This window comes from Bos indicus x Bos taurus, chromosome 21, assembly GCF_003369695.1.
Source record: "Bos indicus x Bos taurus breed Angus x Brahman F1 hybrid chromosome 21, Bos_hybrid_MaternalHap_v2.0, whole genome shotgun sequence".
Classification (NCBI taxonomy): domain Eukaryota; kingdom Metazoa; phylum Chordata; class Mammalia; order Artiodactyla; family Bovidae; genus Bos; species Bos indicus x Bos taurus.
This window is the reverse complement of record NC_040096.1, coordinates 10,756,236-10,772,401: the sequence shown is the minus strand read 5'-3', so window position 1 is coordinate 10,772,401 and position 16,166 is coordinate 10,756,236. Positions and strand designations below refer to the sequence as shown.

The following is a 16,166-nucleotide window of genomic DNA, read 5'->3' as shown; positions in this document are numbered from 1 at the left end:
ACTTGCATCTGTGGAACCGGTTTAGGAAGTGCTCTTGTGTAGCTAAACCTCACAGATAACAGCACGGACAGGCTGACGGGACCATTCCGTGGAGAGACTGGCTCTGAGGATGTAGCCCGAGGCAGCCGAGGTTCCATGTTGGGACACGCTGTGATCAAGGTTTGGGAAGGCTCCTAGGGCAGGAGAAGAGCGCATCAGACCCAGGGCAACCATGGAGCTACTGTGTGGTCCAGTTGTAAGGTCTCAGGAGTCCAAGTGAGTGAATGAGAGTCGCTCAGTCGTGTCCAGCTACTTGCAACTCCATGGACTGTAGCCCACCAGGCTCCTCTGTCCATGGGATTCTCCAGGCCAGAATACTGGAGTGGGTTGCCATGCCCTCCTCCAGGGGATCTTCTGACCCAGGGATCGAACCCAGGTCTCCTGCATTACAGACAGACTGTACCATCTGAGCCACCTGGGAAGTCCTGGTGGCTTCCAGAGTCCAAACTCAACTGAAAAAATAAATAACATTTTCACCCATTTCCAGTTTCTCTGCACCAAAGCTCCTCTGCTCCCCTCAGTTTTCTGAGGTTGTTAGAAAACTCTGTCTACATGGGCAGCAGGGAGAAAAGGAACATGTACAGAAGCCATGAGGATGCTGAAAGAGGACCCTTAGAAGCTAATCTGACCATTTTATTTCCCTACTTAAAAATCTTCAACGGCTCCTCATTTCTCTGAATGTTAAGAGTACAAGAGCAAGAGCTGGCAGGATGGGACCTGTCCACCTCCCCTCCACTCCTCAAGTGGTCCTCCCCTTTCCCCACGTTTCCAATGGATAGTGAAAGCCTTCTCTCCTTGGACACTTCATCTGGGTGCAAGTTCTGTGAGGTCAAGGGCTTTTGTTTTGCATGTCCTAGTAACCAGCTGGTAGTAAGTGGTCCGTGAATACTGTTGAGTGAATGGGTGGGTGGACAGTATATCCACTGGAACAAACGTGGTGGGTCTTATAATGCTTTTCAGCGGATTCAACCAACTCTCCAAATCAACTCATTATTTAAAAAAATGTTCCAGGTACACATATCTCTCTTTCTGTTTGACTTTATATCTCACGTGACCTCTGTGTTTCTGTGAATCAGAGCCTCCAGCTGACAGTCACTTCTCTGCAGGCAGAAGGCAAACACCACCACCTCTGGTTGCTTTGTCCTCTTTCCTCTTCACAGAACCTCCCAGGAGAGGCATCGTGTACTATCTTCCTTTGGTGTCTTGATTTACCTTCTTGACAGCTACTATCTGTCGAATTGTAAAACAGAGTTAGCCCATTTCTACCCTGAAGTCTTAACTTACCTCAGCCAAAACATCAGGTTAAATTCAATCGGGAAAGTCACTGAAGATGCCTGCCATCATTTCAGACTCTGGATGAATTAAGATCTTCCTATGTTTATCAGGGACGCTGACCTATAACCTTCTTTTTTTTGTAATATCTATGTTAACACATATACATGGAGCCTAGGAAAATGGTGCTGATGAACCTATTTGCAGGGCAGGAATAGACAGTGGACACGCAGGGGAAGGAGGGATGATAACCGCTAGTGTTAGTCACTCAGTCATGTCTGACTCTTTTGCGACCCCATGGACTGTCGCCTGCCAGGCTCCTCTGTCCATGGGATTCTCCAGGCAAGAATACTAGAATGGGTAGCCATTTCCTCCTCCAGGGGATCTTCCCGACCCTGGGATCGAACCTGCGTCTCCAGTGTCTGCTGCATTGGCAGGTGGACTCTTACCACCGAGCCCCCTGGGGAAGGCGAGGGTGAGGCAAACGGAGCGAGTAGTACTGAAGTACAGCATCATTTGTGAAATAGGCATCCAGTGGACAGTTGCTATATAACACAGGGCGCTCAACCTGCTGCTCTGTGATGACCTAGTGGGGTGAGATGGGGGTGGGGGACGCTCAAGAGGGAGCGGATATATGTATACTTACAGCTGACTCACATCGCTCTTTGGAAGAAACCAATACAATATTGCAAAGCAACTATCTTCCAATTAATAATTTAATTTTTTTTAAGATTTCCTATTGAATAGCTTATATATGTAAAACTACATCATTAAAAAAGAAATTATACAAATGAACTTACTTACAAAACAGAAACAGACTCCCAGACAGAGAACAAACTTATGGTTACCAAGGGGGAAGGATGGAGGGGAAGGAATACTTAGGGAGTTTGGAATAGACACATATATACTGCTACATATAATGAATAACCAACAAGGTTAATGTTATGTGAAAGCCTGGATGGAGGGGAGTTTGGGGCAGATTGGCTTGATATATATGTATGACCAAGTCCTCTTGCTGTCCACCTGAAACCATCAAAACATTGTTAATTGGCTATCAGTTGGTCAGTCAGTTCAGTCACTCAGTCGTGTCCGACTCTTTGCTATACCCAAATATAAAATAAAACATTTTTTTAAAGATACAAAACATTCAAGATACTCAAAGTCTTCCATACCTTGCCCAAACAACCTTTCAGAACAGAATCTCGTCTTCCACCGTGTCTATCAAAGAACGTACACTTCAATCAGTCTGAGTTCTAATGAGTGTCAATAACTAGAATCAAATATTATTTTACTTTTACTATTGTTCCTCATTGTCCAAACTTTTTCATGTGGTTGTCTGCCCCTTTGTTTCTTCCTCAGGCCAGCCAGTTGGGCATTTCAAACTGAATAGGACTCCCAGATGGCAATTTAAATGTTAAGGTGGTAGGGGTAACATTTGGACATTTTATGCTGATAAAGCAGCTTCGTCACCCTCACTCTTTCTAACACATGTTTATGGAGGAGACCAATGGGCCCTCGGTGGGTCTTTCCGGAAGAAACTTCTCCCTTATTAAATAATGCCAGATAAGCCCAAGGACAAAAGATTTTAAAGATCTTTATAAAGATCTGACCACTCCGCCGGGCCTAGCAACATTTCTATGCTGAGCTTCCAAAAGACAAGCTCATTGGGTGATTCAGGACCAGGCACACCCAGAGTCTTCACACACACTCCTAACAGCTAGAAAATATCTGTCTGCCACGCTAGGCTACTGATGGTCGCTAAACACAATCGCAGACAAGCTGTGCTCAGGCGTGGTTGATGGTGCTTTGCGCCGAGGACTGTCTGAAGCCAGTGACTGATTTGGTAACCCTCTGCTTTCCCTCTGTCTTCGGAAACACTCCACATGTTCCCTGAGAGGCCTGGAGGTAAATTAAAAGTTCCATTCATTCATGTGTGCCGCCCACCAGTCAATGCAGCCCATACTTTTCGACATGGGCTGGATAAGTTATGTTTGATCTAGTGACCTAAAGGTGAATTGTAGGTTATACTTAATTACACTCATGAGCCAAGTGTAAGTCAGTAACAAACCTTCCTATTTCAGTCCAAAATGCTGTGAAACCCCAGAAGGGAGTGCACTGATTACACTGTAGAGGTTTGTGTGAACCAACTAGGGTAAATAATTAGACTGTATTTTTAATTAATATTGCAGTGCCTTCTAGCACAAGGATATTTAAGACGATGACAGTATTAGGGTAATAGTAAAGTGAAGAAACAGCCTTGCTCTTGATGAAGCCAGAAAGAACAAAGAAAGTTTTGTCAGATTAGCAAAAGCACCCTGCAGTTTTGGCAGTATCATGTCCAAAGTTTCTAGTGTTTTTAAAGGAAGTTTTCAATTTAGCAAATGCTGTTTGCCAAGGTGCATAATTGGTCTTTATTACCAAAAATATATCCAGAGAGAATGAAAGACAAGTACTGTACATTTCGAGTTGGTGTAACTGCAAAACTTTTTGGAATCATATGAACTTTATGAGAATCATAACAATTAACACAGATTTCATAATGGGCACCATTTCAATTTTTGTTTCATTAAGCTTCATAAAATATAGGCTTGTGAAAAGCCAGTTCAATTAAAATATGAACTTTTCATTATTTTTAACACATTTTACCTATTTTTAATTGATGAAAGTGTTATGTATTTTGCCAACCCAAGAATTTTTCACACTTCTTTAATTCAAACCAGCTTGATTTTTGCAATTCAAATAGACAAGTTATTATTTGATATTAACTGGAAATCAAATAAAAATAGTGAAATGTATTAATGGATCACAATGCATACATTATTCCCAAATAAATTTATTTTATTCATTCAAAATACAGTAAATAAATTTTAGTTTAACCCTAGCAATCCTCACAACTTCTGTACTAATATTCTACACATAAAAATTTACAAATGAGAACACCCAAGCTTTAAGAAGGTATATAACTTGCCCTAGCTCATCTAGCAAGTCATCATGCTTAGTTACTCAGTTGTGTCCACCTCTTTGCAACCTCATGGACTGTACCCTGTCAGGCTCCTCTATCCATGGAATTCTCCAGGCAAGAATACTGGAGTGGGTAACCATTCCCTTCTCCAGGGGATCTTCCTGACGCAGGAATCAAACCCAGGTCTCCTGCATTATAGTTGGATTCTTTACTGCCTGAGCCATTTAGCAAGCAGAATGTCCAAAGATCCCAACAGAGAAATCCAACCACTTGAAACATTTTCTGTAAGCTTTAGACAGTAAAGTCCTTGAGCAAAGGTTGTGTATTTTTCTTTTCCTTGTCTTTCTTTTTTTATGTATGTATTTATTTATTTATTTTGCTTGCTTTTCCCTTATGTACTGTTGCTAGGATTCCCCAGGTATCTCAGACAGTAAAGACTCTGCACACAGTGCGGGAGACCAGAGTTTGATCTCTGAGTTGGAAAGATCCCCCAGAGAAGGGAATGGCTACCTGCTCCAGTATTCTTGCCTGGAGAATCCCATGGATAGAGGAGCCTGGCGGGCTACAGTCCATAGAGCTGCAAAGAGTCAGACACGACTGAGCGCCTAACACACACACACACACATACACACACACATACACAGTTGCTAGGCTAGGAACACACTAGTAGTTAAATAAATACAGTCAATCATTGACTTACTTTCCTCTTTCTATTAAACACGGTTCTCTATTACCTGCATTTCTATGTATTTATTGTTAAGAAACACAATTACAGTAAATCCTGAGACACCTTTGGATAATAGTCATTTGAAGCATCATAGAAGAATAAAATTATGATCCTGTGTGTCTTGAGATGGAGATTAGGTCCCCAACCCTTGGCTGAGTTGATCAGCTCTATTGAGACATCTTATAGACATCTCAATTATACCATTCCCAAATGGAATTAATTTTCTCATCTTCTACCTATCATTTTTCTTCACTGTCCAAGCGTCCCAACTAGACACTAGGGTGTCACCCTCAGATAATTTTTTCTCATCAACCCCTCCGTATGGTCTCCAAGTATCCAGGCTACCTGCTGAGTCTCTTTCCATTCCACCACTGCATTCCATGGCTTACGTGCTTTAATTCTGACTCCTATTTGTTTGTTCTGCCTAGAAGATGTCACAATTTGGTTATAAGCTGCCTTGCATCTGGTCTCTCATCATTGGCATTCTTCCTCCCAGGTGCCCACATTTCCTTTCTGAAATAGAAACCATTCACTTCTTAAAGGCAGGTGACACCTGCCGCTATCTTAAAGCAGTATTTTCCGCTGTGGGACCCATGGAGTCCTGGGTGCACTATGAAAAGGGAGAGACAAAGAGGTTCAGGGCAAGTTCTTGCAAATTAATCATGCAGAGCAGCATGTTAAAGAGTCTGAGGTCTTGAAGGAAAAATCCGGTTACAGCCTAACTCAGTGTTCCCTCCATTTTATTTGACCTTAAAACCTCCTGTTTTCTCAGTCAATACCAATTCACATCTCAAGGAACCATTGTTCTAAGCGTAGTCTGAGAAAATGCCATTCTCCCAGTAAATGAATGGTAGCGTCAGCCCTGCTCCATGACACACCAATCATACCCTGTTTCTGGCTGTTTCAAAGGCAATAACATGCTCTTGCTTTATCAAATTAAACATGAAGTTCCCTCAAAATAGCAAGTGTTTCCCGCAACATCTCCATCTGAAGAACTCTTAGTAACAACTTTAAAACCCAGCTCGAGTGTTACTATATCTCCAAAGTCTTCTTTAAGTCTTCAAGTCACTCTGCTGTTTGGTATCGTTCTAATACTGACTGTGTATGTTCAGAAAGCCACCCTCCTAACCAGGCAATCAGGCCCCTTTATCTTTGTATCTGGAGCTCACAGCACAATTTCCAGCATGTAGCCCAAACTCAACTAATGGTTCTTGAAGATGTATTTCATTGTCTTCTAATGCAATACCTTACAGATAGTAGGTGTCAATGCATACTGACTATAGAATATTTTGAGAGAGATCACATTGACTTTAAAGTCACCTGGGGCTTCCCTGGTGGCTCAGCGGCAAAGAATCTGCCTGCCAACGCAGGAGACATGGGTTTGATCCCTGGTCCAGTAAGATCCCACCTGCCACAGAGCAACTAAGCCCATGTACCACAGCTACTGACCCTGTGCTCTAGAGCCCAGGAACTGCAGCTACTGAGCCCTGGCCCAGAAACTACTGAAGCCCGCCCACCCAAGAGCCTCAGCTCCACAGCAAGAGAAACCACAGCAGTGAGAAGCCCTGCCGTATTTTTTCTCTTTTTCTTAGCTTTAATGTTTTTCTTTTGTTATTTAAATTTGTTATTTTATATTGGTATAGTTGATTTGCAATGTTGTATTAGTTTAATGTATACAGCAAAGTGATTTACTTATACATATACAGATAACTGGGCTAGCACCCAGGTGGTGCTAGCAGTAAAGAACTTGCCTGTCAATGCAAGAGACATGAGAGTTGGGTTTGATCCATTGGTTGGGAAGATCCCCTGGAGAAGGGAATGGCAACCCACTCCAGTGTTCTTGCCTGGAGAATCCCATGGACAGAGGAGCCTGGTGGGCTCCAGTCCATAGAGTCGCAGTCAGACATGACTGAAGCAACTTAGCATGCACTCACTCACCAGATACCTATTTTTCAGCCATGGATAGTTAATCAGTGGAAGGTAATAGTGGCCACAAGGCACAGTACTGGACATCTACTGTCCTCATCCAGATGCGTAGCACCCAGTGGCTCCAAGAGTTCTAGTAACTTCCTCACTACTCACTGGAAGGACAAGGTCCACTGAGAACAGTGTAGCTCGATACTGCTCTGAGGAAGTTAATTTTCAAACAATGTGTCAAATTCTTTTCAGCAGTGAGGCAGATCTGTAAATGAGGAGGCTGTTTTCCAGCAGGGCAGTCTATTTCACCTTGTCCCATCCCTTTTTCCTCATCTGTAAGACAAGGATAAATAAGGCAGCATTTGCAAACATTTAACACCTTGCTTGGCACCTAGCAGGCAATCAATAAAAGTATATTACATTTGGTTCTGCTTCCTCTTGAATTTTACAGTTTATAAAAACAAAAAGAGGAGCCACTTACATGAAATTAATAACCACCACAGCTCAAAAATTTGTTACTCAGTTTATTTTGGACAGATCTATTTGTCTCTGCCATTCTCCATGTTAAATTAAAATCAAAACAAACACACTCTAAAAAAAAAAGCCCTCCTAATTCAACAGAGTAGCATTCAGAATTAGGCATCTGAGTCACACAATTTAATCCCGACTGACTCAGTTTATTGTCCAAAGCGTATTGAGACCTCAGTGTCTCTAAGTAAGGCCCGAATAAAACATGTCCATCAGTGGTGAGGTCCTGTCACAGCCCAGTTGGAGATGTTGGTTGGAACCTAGAGAACAAAAGCATCCCTTTTATAAGGTTGGGACCTTTCAAATTATTCCCCCATTATTTTTTAAAGGAGTAAAATGCATAAGGCAATTTAAACAGGTCAGGGACAGAAGAAGTCACAGCTTACTCTTGGGACTGGACCAAGTCATGTACAAAGAAGGCCTGGCCCAGTGTGGGGTGAGGGCACCAGCTCTTAGGAACGGGGTCCCCCTAGCATTGGAGTTAATGAGGCCATTGGTTCACTTATTTTCCTTCCCAGAGATTATCATGATCAATTTGCATGATGATTATGGAAAAAATTAAAACACTATTCCCAAAGATCAAGTTAATATAGGCCTTTGAGACTTTGAGCTTCCTGGAGGAGAAGGGTATATTTTTCTCCAAAAGGGGGGAAAGCACTTGAGATGAACTATAGTTTAGTTCAAAGAAGCCATGGTGAATTCCTCTTCCCCACCCCCCTTTTTTTATTCATAGCATCTAACATCTCTATTAAACCCTTGAGAACCTTTCTCCTTTAAGAGCCTGTAATGAATTTAACACAAATTCAAAGGGAAATAAAAGGAGCCAGGAGGGGTGGGGGGATCAGAATGAGGAATCGAAAAGAATATGAATTTGTGGAATCCTCCTGTGGTTGAAAAACCATTTGCTCCTCCTTCAGCCCAGTGACAGAGTCTACATTTTCTAGATTCAAATGAAAAATCTTTTTTCCTTTGACACCTCAAGCCTGCCTAAGAGATAGACAGTTACAGCATCACACTGCTTCCTGAGGAGCCAAAAATCTAATCATTAGGATCTCACTAAAGTTAACTGTCCCACATACAAAGCAATTCCATTTTTTAGTTCCGTTTTTACCCCATTCCCTTGTCATTTACATAAAGCTAGATTCTAGGGTTTTTTTTTTTTCCTTCTAGAGAGACTTGCATTTTCTGCTCTATAGAAAAAGCATCTGACCACCTTGGAAGCTGGTGTGGAGGATGAAATCTGTGTAGATCTGCTTTCTTGAGATTTCTTTCCATGTTACTACTACAAAATGGAATACATAAATGTGAAACTGTTCAGCTCTTCCATCTAACAAGGGTTTTACTTTTAGCAACTGAACTATCTAGACAGAATAAGCAAAAGCAGGAGAGTTAAACCAACAAATATTCCATATCACAAGGAACTTTCCCTGCAAGCTAGTCTCAACTTCTCTGTTTCATCTCCCTTCCCTAATCATGGGGAACCCAGATCTATAGACATACTGTCCTTCTTTAATAATTTGTGTCACCTCCATGGTTTGCTCCTAGTCCGTGTCAGTATTGATTTCCCATAGTTCATGGTCACAAAAACTTAAAGCAAAGAAACAAAAACCTGTACCCTTTATGTCCAGCAAACCCAGGTGAAATGCAATACTACATTAGTTCCATGACTGACTTAAAGGAAGAAACATTTTAAGAGGAGAGAAGAACCCGTTGTTGTGACTTTTTACATGTTATCTGTAATTTATCCATTGAATCTATCCAATGGCTAAAGTAATCCTATTGAAAACATAATGCCATCATTCTGGGCACAACAGTGACTGTAATAAATTGAGTTTGAAATCATTTAGATATGTCGTTGGGCCAAGCACCATGTGACACTAGCAGGCTCACCATGGGTGGTTGTGTGGGTTGCACACTGTGCCCAGCTAAAGAGGCAGCTGACACCCAGGTTATTCTCTAACCAAGCAGAACACCTGGCTGCTGGCTATAACCATTTGAAGGAAAAGTGGCCTTTGTATAATTCATTTGTCCCAAAGTTTTCTGATAATCATATTTGACTAAGTGAGCCCAGGGCTAAGGGTACTGGGAGCTTGTAATCTAACAGCAGATAATCTCAGTGGAGGGTGATATAAATTACCTGAAAAGTAACCATGATGAGGTAAAAGGTAAATAGTGAGCTAGTCATCACTCCCCCTTATATAGCTTACCTAGCTGGTCTTTTTTGGAGAAGGAAATGGCAACCCACTCCAGTGTTCTTGCCTGGAGAATCCCAGGGATGGGGGAGCCTGGTGGGCTACCATCTATGGGGTCACACAGAGTCAGACATGCCTGAAGTGACTTAGCAGCAGCAGCTTGTCTTTTTAGCAAAGCACAATCACACTGTTAAGTCCAATATTCTCAACTCTATGAGGCAGGAGTCCAAGTGTCCTTTTCGTGACTGAAGAAAACAAGGCTCAGAGAAGTCGATCAACTTACCCCAGACCACCCAGCAGCTAATGAGTCACCCAAATACCCCATGTTCTCCCAAGGGAGAGGGACACAGAAGAAGGAGGCAGAGAGCTCTGTGACGGGGGTGGGATTAGAGTTGAAACCAGGGTGGTATTAACACTCATCTCCAACGCCCAGCACTGTGCTTGGCACACGGTAGACCCTCAAGGAGTCTTTCTTGAACTGAACCCAGGAAGGAGAACTGGGTTCTCCTTCAGGAACCAACATTTCTTGAGCAGGCCCAGGAGGCACCTAAGATGCTACATGGAAGAGGTGCTTGCTCTCAGGGTGGGCCCTGTCGCCTTAGTCCCCCACCCTGGTCCTCCATCCGCCCTGCACTCTCCCAACAATCTCTGTGGTTTGGGGACTTTCATTGACAAGCCTGGTGTGGACAAGGCAGCAATTCAGACAGCTCACCCAGGTCTCCCCTCTCTCCACCCACTGGGCCTCCAGCAGACTCACTGCTGTGTCTGCACAGAGACAGGAAATCTGGCCACCCTCCTTGGTGGTCTTCCGTTTCTTTGCCAATAAGTTGATCTGCTTCACAACATGCTTCAATATATTTGACATCTGTCATAAAGGCCAGGTCAGGCATATCTATCTTCTGTTACAATGAGCCATTCTATAGAGGCACTTCCTCTGCTGTTAGGGCCCCACCAGAAATAATTCTTGGCATATTGTCATGTCTACCTACCTTCTGATTAGGAGCTGGAAAGGACTGGTCCTGGGTCCCCCCGACTCTATCAGAGAAACAAGGTAACAGTTACAGGACTAGGAGACATCACGATATGAAAACCTGAAGGGGAAGTTGTAGCCAAAACGACAGGCTCAAAACAAATACCTTCCCTTAACATCTTTCAAAATCAGTGACTGGGGGAACACAGCTGTTTCGCTGTGATGGGGCATGAATTTTCTCATAACTCGTGGTTCAGGTGAGTCTTAGGTTCATGCAACACAGAAAGACGTTGATGAAAATGTTTCTGAGTGGCAGTTGCTCCTCTTCAACATAGGATGGCTCAGCCTTCAAGGCAGGCTTCACTTAGGGGAGACTCCCAGGCAACTTGGTCTCTCATTAGAGACTATAAGTATAGAAGAGAAGCATCGATCATTTCTGATCCTAACTGATCCCTTAAGAGGCACCCATAAAAGAAGCCTGTTTCAGTTCCTCCAAAGACCTGTTAGTTGGAAAAATCTTTCACAAGATTACTCAAATAACTACTATGATCAAAGCTGTTACAGCCACTTTGATTCTCTCTGGGCCAAGTACATATGTCAAAATATATAATGCTTCACCCTTGGGTGGAGAACATGGGCAAATGTACCTCTTTTGATAGATCAGGAAGGAAGGAAAGGGATGATTTTTATAAAAGAAAGGGATTTTAGAAAGACATATGCTAACTTTGCTATTTGTATTGGGGGTGAAAAAGGACTCTTTTTCCAAGATATTTACAAATCTTTCCTTGTGGCAATAATTGCAGCAGAATTGGTATTTTTAACAGTGATGATGCAACACACTTAATAAAACATGTTAGTTGAAACAAATATTTCTATTCAGGGGAAAAGAGAGGGTTTTTCTGGTGGCTCAGATGGTAAAGAATTTGCCTTCAATGCAGGAAACCTGGGTTCAATCTCCAGATTGGGAAGATCCCCTGGAGAAGGGAGGGGAAAGAGAAACTTCTACAGCTGGATGAAGCTGTGGATATGTTCTAGATTCTGGGCCATCCTGACTCCCTGAGCAGCCCAAATAGTTATTTGGTAGGTAGACAGGCTGTGAGGGGAGGTGGAGAGGTCCATACATAACGAAGAAAAATGGAATTAAGAACTAGAAGTCTCCTTCATTGGGGCCACTGGAGTGAATCAAGAAAACATCCAAAAATCCTCGGTAAGAAAGTTTGTTCTCTCGGCAGACCTAAACAGGATGTTTAAGAACAGAGAAAACTCATGCAGACAGGAGTGTGTGCATGCTCTCTTGCCCAGCTGTGGCAGACTCTTTGACCCCATGGACTGTAGCCCGCCAGTCTTCTCTGTCTGTAGAATTTTCCAGGTAAGAATACTGGAATGGATTGCCATTCCCTTCTCCAGGGGATCTTCCTGACCCAGGATAGAGCCCTTGTCTCCTGTTTCTCATGCATCAGCAGGCAGATTCTTTACCACTGCACCACCCTGGAAATCTGCAGACAGGAGAGAGGCCCCCAAATATTAAATGGTGGACACTCAAAAATACTATTTCTGGTTGGCAACATTCTAAGTCCTTCTTCTAATCCAACACTTGAAAGAATGCCATACATTTTTTTTTTGAATACACATAACTTGTTTGCTCCATGCTTACATGAGAAATGGACTGTCTTGTTCAAACTGGAATAAATTGTTGAAAGAAATATAAGTGCTTAAGTGTCTTCTTCAGGACCAGGAAATCATCTATCATTTGGACTTTGAGTTGTAGCCTTGTAAAGAAGAAACTTGTTCCTTATAGTTATGCTGCTAAACTAGGAATAAAGACCTCTGTTGAAAGAGATGCTTTAGCAGTATCTGGATGAGAGATTAACTCTACAAGAGGCAAAGGAAATCACCTATTTCCCCTTGTCCAACCCACTCAACTCAAACCATCCAAAACTGTCAGTGGATCTGAAATGAGAGGAAGTGACTAATTTGATGATCAATAACAACACTGATGGTTCAGGATGTTAAGATAAGGGTAATGTAAGTCATGCTTCTAACTATGAACAGATCGGTGGAAGGAATCAAAAAAGCACCGGCGGTAACACAATTGACTCAAAAGGTTCAGTGTTTTATGTTCCAGACCACATGTTTGCAAATCAACAAGTAGCCATCTCATCTCACGTGGGCATCCAAGTCTTCATGAAGAGTGGAATTCTGCTTCTTTACCAGAGTTGGAATCAGGCAAACCTGCCAGCACTGACCTAGATTCCCAGCCTTCTAATAGATGAGGGGCATCTATGTCTGAACTCAGGGAAAGGCCTGTTAGCCTGAGTTGGTGGCGTGTTGCAGCCTAACAATCTCCTGTGTAGACAGTTGCTAAGCATCGGGGCGACCAGCAGGCATCCTGAGCTCTGCAGAGACTAGGAGCCCCTCACGTGTGTTCCCTTTCCCTTTCACGTATAGAGGACCCCGGCAGGACAGCTGCCCTGAGTTCAGTGCCAGCGATCATGAAATTGGTGCCAGGAAAGGTTGTTCGTTTTGCACTGGCAGCCGCTGGGTGACTGACGCACTGTAGATCATTAAGTACTTTTCCCATCAAGGCTTTGGCACGTTGCTTACGTTGGGGTGTTGGGGGAACCGATTCCGCTGAATGCCATCTACATGCAGCAGATGTGCTGTGGAAGAGTTATCCTACCTTCTTGCCAGATTTTGACATGTTGTCTGATGTCCGTGTTTGGAGGGAATTGGTGGTTTGTTTTTTTAATATAAGACTGGGTATAAGGCAATGTGGAGTTTCCTAGCTAACGCTAGTGGTAAAGAACCGGCCTGCCAATGCAGAAGACATTAGAGACACGGATTCAATCCCTGGGTCGGGATGATCCCCTAGAGGAGGGCACGGCAACCCACCATATTCTTACCTGGAGAATCCTATGGACAGAGGAGCCCGGTGGGCTACAATTCATGGGGTCACAAAGAGTCGGATATGACTGAAGCGACTTAGTACACATATATGCATAGGGCAATATACAGCTTCTCCTTGAGAACGACTTGCTTCCATTATGTGGTCAAAGAGCTGGGTTCCCATCCTGGGGACTTCTCTGGCATGTGCTGCCCATGTGCAGAGAATGAAACAATTTCCTAATTGCAAATTATGGTTCTCTTGTTTCAATGTTATTACTTCCTCATAAAGGTCTGTATAAAGCCTCAGGATGCCTCTTGCTATTTTTTGTTTTTTTTTTTTTACAAAGTACAGTTGATTTACAATGTTGTGCTAATTTCAGGTATACAGCAAAGTGATTCATTTATATATATGTGTGTGTATATAAATATATATACACATGCATGCTAAGTTGCTTTAGTCATGTCTGACTCTTTACAACCCCACAGACTGTAGCCCACCAGGCTCCTCTGTCCATGGGATTCACACACACACACACACACACACACACACACACATGCATACATTCTTTTTTCAGATGCTTTTCCATTGTAGGCTATTACAAGATATTGAATATAGTTTCCTATGCTCTAGTGTGAAAGTGAAAGTGAAGTTGCTCAGTCGCGTCTGACTCTTTGTAACCCCATGGACTGTAGCCTATCAGGTTCCTCCATCCATGGAATTTTTCAGGCAAGAGTGCTGGAGTGGATTGCCATTTCCTTCTCCGGGGGATCTTCCCGACCCAGGAACCGAACCTGGGTCTCCCGCGTTGCAGGCAGACGCTTTATCATCTGAGCCACCAGGGACCTGCTCTGCAGTAGGTCCTTGTTACTTATCTATTTTATATACGGTAGTGTTTGTGTGCTTAGGCACTCAGTCATGTCCCATTGCTTGCACCCTTTGGACTGTTGCTCGCCAGGCTCCTCTGTCCATGGATTTCTCCAGGCAAGAATACCAGAGTGGGTTGCCATTTCCTTCTCCAGGGGATCTTCGCAACCCAGGGATTGAACCTGTGTCTTCTGCATCTCCCACATTGCAGGCGGATTCTTTACCTGATGAGCCATCTGGGAAGCAAGCATGAGTATCTGTTAATCCCAACATCCTGATTTATCCCTCCCCACCTCGCTATGCTACTTTCATTTCTGCGATTGTGATTCTATAATTCATGATAGTCAGTGCAAAAAGCAAAAGACACATGTTCAGGTTTTATGTTAACAGAGAGTCCTTTGCCTCGACTGGCTGATGTTTAAACACTCTAAGACCACACACTTCCTCCATGTTGTCTTCATCTGCTTAAGCCTAAATCTGCGCCTGTAGGTGAGGAATGACTGGATACTATTACCTCGATAGCCGATGATAATATTTCTACATCCATTGTTAAGCTTCTTAAGTTTCTCCTTCACTGTAGGAGTGTTTAGCATATCGTTTTCTAAAAACCATCCTCAGTGTGCCTTAGGTAAAGCACCATCCGATACCGCGTTCGTGGGAGATTATCTAGGACTTAGCTGCTGAGTGAGTATCTCAGCCTCCCTCACCAGTCTCTCCATAAATGCCCCTTTCTAAACCTCTCAGGAGTAAACTGGGTCACTTGACATTGTTTCAGAACATCTGGAAAATAATCATTGGGGTGGGGAGGGCGGTGAAAGCTCTTTGTGCTAAGGCTCCGGGGATCTCAGGAAAACACGGATGTGACACACACCAGATGATTCTAAAACATCCACTTGTTTGTAAGTACCCAAACTACTCATTACCTGCTCCAACTTCAAATAAGAGGGGTTTGGCAAGGACTCTAAGTTCAGATCTGTGTCACGGCTCCCACCCAAGCTTCAAATCCCTTTTCTGGCATTTTCAGGCAATCAAGAAGCAAACTGACTGAGCTGAGCTGAGCTGAATCTCATTTCACATGCCTCCCCAAGGTGAGCTCTCGAGGACCTAAGACGAACAGAGGGTCCGAGCCACTGACAGGAGCCTCTGAGCAACCATCAGGTAACCACACAATCCGCAGGACATTGTCTCTATTTGTAGCTTTTTTTGCAGTCAGCTGCAAATATGACCAGGTAAGTAAAGCCGCCAGCAAATGGACTGTCCTTCCTAAGGCACTTCATTCACTGATTACAATACTTCTTTATTGGTAGAGGTTTAGAAGTTTTGCATATAAAAAGTCCTCCCTTAAACTTCATGGATTCCAAGCTGGGGAACTTCTTAAGTGGTTGAGTCATGTGTTTTATGGTTCTCACTTTCCTTAAAATATTAATTAAGGAAACAAATGAGAGCTTTTCTTTAAGGGGCGCGCTGAGAGTTAAACTGGCCCATCCTCCATGCTAACCGTGTTGTACTTTCCTCCTTGATTAGTACGAGTGCCAGGCTGTTCCTTCAAATTAAGACAATATGCTTGCAGTGAGGGACTGTATTGGCCATCTATCTTCCTTTTGTGATCTGGCTCTCATCGAGCTGAAATGAAGCCATTTCTTCTGCCTGTGGCTGATTAAACACAGAGTAAACCCACATTTCTAAGGAGGCTCTTAATGATCCTCCACAGAGCCTGTGTCAGCGTAGCCCGCACCTGCAGCCTTCAGCTTCTCTGCTTCCGTCGTAAAATGGAGTGTCTGTTTCACGGAGGTGGTATCTTTTTATCA

At 43.3% G+C, this 16,166-nt stretch overlaps 1 long non-coding RNA gene across 2 annotated transcripts; it reads right to left on the bottom strand.

Annotated features, from left to right (window-relative positions):
- Positions 1-394: 394 nt before the first annotated feature.
- Positions 395-11,955, bottom strand: LOC113879808. Of its 2 annotated transcripts, none has more exons than XR_003507461.1 (3): positions 10,627-11,955; positions 7,083-9,882; positions 395-1,269 (listed from the first exon to the last, which is right to left on the bottom strand). It is a non-coding gene; the product is annotated as an uncharacterized LOC113879808 (long non-coding RNA). The 2 variants fall into 2 exon arrangements; XR_003507462.1 differs by having other exon boundaries at positions 7,083-7,705.
- Between the last annotated feature and the right edge of the window lie 4,211 nt (positions 11,956-16,166).